The sequence below is a fragment of the Penaeus chinensis genome, chromosome 17 (genome assembly GCF_019202785.1).
Source record: "Penaeus chinensis breed Huanghai No. 1 chromosome 17, ASM1920278v2, whole genome shotgun sequence".
In the NCBI taxonomy this organism is placed as follows: domain Eukaryota; kingdom Metazoa; phylum Arthropoda; class Malacostraca; order Decapoda; family Penaeidae; genus Penaeus; species Penaeus chinensis.
Window position 1 is genome coordinate 12,631,719 of NC_061835.1, and position 4,734 is coordinate 12,636,452.

A 4,734-nucleotide genomic window follows, 5' to 3' on the forward strand; every position below is an offset into this window, starting at 1 on the left:
TTTCAGGCCTTTGAGTCAGATCTACTAGTTCTTCCTTATGAGAACTTTTCAATATATGTGCAACCCTAGCAAGAGGCATCCCAAGATCTATGTTCGCAGTATCTTTGCTACAGGCTTCCTTCGCCAATTTGTCTACGTGGTCGTGCTTGCTTATGCCAACATGAGATGGTATCCATACAAATTGAATGTTAAAATTACGCTCTATTGCACAAGTTACGTTACGCTTAATGCAACTCACAATTTCCTCATCGCCACCTGCTTTGAAAGAATTTAGTGTCCGAAGAGCACTCTGGGAGTCACAGAAAACTACTCCAGAGCCCCGAGACATTACGAATTCCGTTGCAAGGAGTATACCTGCCAGCTCCGTTTGTGTATTGCTGGCCCAATTTTGCACTCTCATATTAACTTGATGTTTTAGTAGGCCATTTTTGTATACAGTACAAGCACAACCAGCTTTGTATCCAGACTGTACGGATCCGTCAACGTAACACTCGTATACATCATCGCCCATAGACTGTGTGTTCCTTCACCGTTGCTAATGCAATTTGTTGTAACACGCAGTTATGTACACTGTTTTTTGTGGTAGACACGTAAGGTGCACGGTATTGTAAAGTTTGGGGTCATACGTGCAGAATGATCGTATCAGAATGACCTTCCTTAAACTAAAGGATATCCACCTTTCATCAGCACAATATCTGAATATCAGGCTTATCAGCTGGCTTACTCACCACAGAGTTAAAGATCGACAAGAACAGGGCATACACTCGAACCATCCATCACTCAGACCACCACCGTCACTTACTCGGCTACTCAAGTTGCTTCACTTTGCCTTCAACTTGAGTAGACAACTACGCCCACGGCTGTCTACAGTCTCCGTATCAAAGACGGTACCTAAACTTGACCAAGATGTTAATTTATTGGATTTCTTTTACCTATTTCCCTCTGATTAATATCACTAGCATTATATTATTTATGGTTGTCGATACGGTTGTATTACGTATATAGTGCTTAGCTCGCGCTACTACACTGGAATTGTAAAGTTTGGGGTCAGTACATTTATATAATAAGTCAGGATGGCCGAGCGGTCCAAGGCGCTGCGTTCAGGTCGCAGTCCGGTCTTCCGGGCGTGGGTTCGAATCCCACTTCTGACACTACCTTTATAGCCTACTCAATAAGAGCCTAAACAGCGCCCATGTGTAGAATGAAGCGGCTGCTCAGGTGTATATAATACCCACAAAGTGGAGCGGGATTATTTTCCTCTCTTGTGAAAATAGAGGGCATAATTAGATTTGGTAATGTGATATGATTTGGTAATGTGATGTGATATTTTTTATGTTTCAGTGTGATTGTGAATAATTATGATCAAAGAACAATTAAAACAATGAACACGTTTGTATAGTTCATTATAAGTACTTATATCAAGTTACCTTGATATTGTCATGAGATCTTATACGTTGTTCTCAGTTTCATACCATGTTATTTCCATTATCATATCTTGCTATCATTATCATACCATCTCCCATTAGTGTACCTGGCTATCGTGATCATGTGATGGTAATTACATAATAATCATCATTATCATTTTCATATGTTAATAAATATTAACATCATTATCACCATTCATCATCTGTCAATATCATTATCATCATTATTTCTTTAATATCACTATTATTTTATCATTATTATTTTATCATCATTATTTTATCATCATTATTAAAGTTATCATAATATTGTAGTCATTATTATTTCTTTATCATTATCATATTAATTACTGCTTTTATTATTAGTATTGCATTCCCCCTCTCCCCCTCTCATCGCTCAGGCGCCAACCTGCTCCATAGCCTCCACGCCGAAGATTTTAGGCTGGTCTTTCCCACTTTTAGATCGTCAATAACACGTGAACTAAGATGCCTACATTACCAAGAGAGGAAAATAATCCCGCTCCACTTTGTGGGTATTATATACACCAATATCTCGTAAAGTACACCCCCCCCCCCTCCCCTCGAACAGGCTTAAGCAATGATTCCAGCCGTTCTAAAATCGCCCTAAATTCCTCCGAGGGCGAGAGGCGAAGGACGTTCTTGCATGCATGATTATTACTGTGCGCCTTGCCTTCTCCTTATTTATGATTAAACAGGACGGAACGCCTTTCCGTTGTAAAATCAAAAAAGCGCACGTGCGGTGTTTATATATGCACATCTTTGCAAGGTCATACGTACAGAATAAGTGTATCAGAATGACCTTCCTTAATCCAAAGGATATCCACTTTTCATCACCACAATATCTGAATATCAGGCTTATCTGCTGGCTTACTCGCCACAGAGTTGAAGATCGACAAGAACAGGGCATACACTCGAACCATCCATCACTCAGACCACCACCGTCACTTACTCGGCTACTCAAGTTGAAGGCAAAGTGACGCAACTTGAGTAGACAACTACGTCCACGGCTGTCTACAGTCTCCGTATCAAAGACGGTTGCTAAACTTGACCAAGATGTTAATTCATTGGATTTCTTTTGCACTTTTTCATCTGATTAATATAACGAGCATAATATTGTTTATAGTTGTCGATATTAAAGGATAAACCATTTTAAGAAATTCCAACACTACGGTTTTATTACGTATATATTGCTTAGCTCGCGGTACTACACGAATTGTAAAGTTTGGGGTCGGTACCTTTCTCTAGTAAGTCAGGATGGCCGAGCGGTCCAAGGCGCTGCGTTCAGGTCGCAGTCCGGTCTTCCGGGCGTGGGTTCGAATCCCACTTCTGACACTACCTTTATAGCCTACTCAATAAGAGCCTAAACAGCGCCCATGTGTAGTATGAAGAGGCTGCTTAGCAGCTTTAATGTGAAAATAGACGGCAAAATTAGATTTGGTAATGTGATACAGAAGTTCTTTTTCAGATTTCAGTGTGATTGTTAATAATTATGATCAAAGAACAATTAAAACAATGAACACGTTTGTATAGTTCATTATGAGTACTTATATCAAGTTACCTTGATATTGTCATGAGATCTTATACGTTGTTCTCAGTTTCATACCATGTTATTTCCATTATCATATCTTGCTATCATTATCATACCATCTCCCATTAGTATACCTCGCTATCGTTATCATACCATCTCCCATTAGTATACCTCGCTATCGTTATCATACCATCTCCCATTAGTATACCTCGCTATCGTTAGCATGTGATGGTAATTACATAATAATTTTAATTATCATTTCATCTGTTAATAATAAATGATGTTAACATTATTAATATCACCATTTATCATCTGTCAATATCATCATCATCATATTTTTTTTAATATCACTATTATTTTATCCTCATTATAAAAGTTATCCTAATGTTATTGTAATCGTTATCATTTCTTTATCATTATCATATTAATTACTGCTTTTATTATTAGTATTGCTATTCTCCCCCTCCCCCTCTCATCGCTCAGCCGTCCACCTGTTTCATAGCCTCCACGCCTCTTCTTTCAATAGATTTTAGGAAGGTCTTTCCCTTTTTTAGATCGTCAATAACACGTGAACTGAGATCAAAGAGTGCAGATGTAATGAGTTTAGATACGAACCTCATGCCTACATTACCAAGAGAGGAAAATAATCCCGCTCCCTTTTGTAGGTATTATATACACCAATATCTCGTAAAGTCCCGTCCCACCCCCTCGAATAGGTTTAAGCAAAGATTCGGGCCGTTCTAAAATCGCCCTAAATTCCTCCGAGGGCGAGGGGACGAAGGACGTTCTTACGTGCATGATTATTACTGTGCGCCTTGCCTTCTCCTTATTTATGATTAAACAGGACGGAACGCCTTTCCGTTGTAAAATAAGCAAAAATGCGCACGTGCGGTGGTTATATATGCATATCTTTGCAAGGTCATACGTGCAGAATGGGCGTATCAGAATGACCTTCCTTAAACTAAAGGATATCACACTTTTCATCACCGCAATATCTGAATATCAGGCTTATCAGCTGGCTTACTCACCACAGAGTTAAAGATCGACAAAAACAGGGCATACACTCGAACCATCCATCACTCAGACCACCACCGTCACTTACTCGGCTACTCAAGTTGAAGGCAAAGTGACGCAACTTGACCAAGATGTTAATTTAATGGATTTCTTTTGCATATTTTCATCTGATTAATATCACTAGCATTATATTATTTATAGTTGTCGATATTAAATTATAAACCATTTACAGAAATTCCAACACTATGGTTTTATCACATATATATTGCTTAGCTCGGGGTACTACACGAATTGTAAAGTTTGGGGTCGGTAGTAATATATAGTATGTCAGGATGGCCGAGCGGTCCAAGGCGCTGCGTTCAGGTCGCAGTCCGGTCTTCCGGGCGTGGGTTCGAATCCCACTTCTGACACTACCTTTATAGCCTACTCAAAAAGCCTAAACAGCTCCCATGTATAGTGTGAAGAGGCTGCTTAGCATCTTTAATGTGAAAATAGACTGCAAAAGTAGATTGGTTAATGTTTAGTGCGATTGTGAATAATTCTGATAAAATAATTAAAACAATTAATACGCTTTCATTAGATCTTATACGTTTTTCTCAGTTTCATGCCATGTTATTATCATCATTATCATATCTTGCTATCATTATCATACCATCTCCCATTAGTATACCTCGCTATCATGATCATGTGATGATAATTTCTTAAAATTATCATTATTTTCAGCTGTTAATACTGTTAATTTATATCATT

General features: G+C 38.6%; 3 non-coding genes across 3 annotated transcripts; all 3 read left to right on the forward strand.

Annotated features, from left to right (window-relative positions):
• The first annotated feature begins 1,067 nt into the window (after positions 1-1,067).
• Trnal-cag lies at positions 1,068-1,151 on the forward strand. Its single transcript has one exon. It is a non-coding gene; the product is annotated as a tRNA-Leu (tRNA).
• Positions 1,152-2,690: 1,539 nt separating this feature from the next.
• Positions 2,691-2,774, forward strand: Trnal-cag. Its single transcript has one exon. It is a non-coding gene; the product is annotated as a tRNA-Leu (tRNA).
• Positions 2,775-4,310: 1,536 nt separating this feature from the next.
• Trnal-cag lies at positions 4,311-4,394 on the forward strand. The gene has a single exon. It is a non-coding gene; the product is annotated as a tRNA-Leu (tRNA).
• Positions 4,395-4,734: the final 340 nt, after the last annotated feature.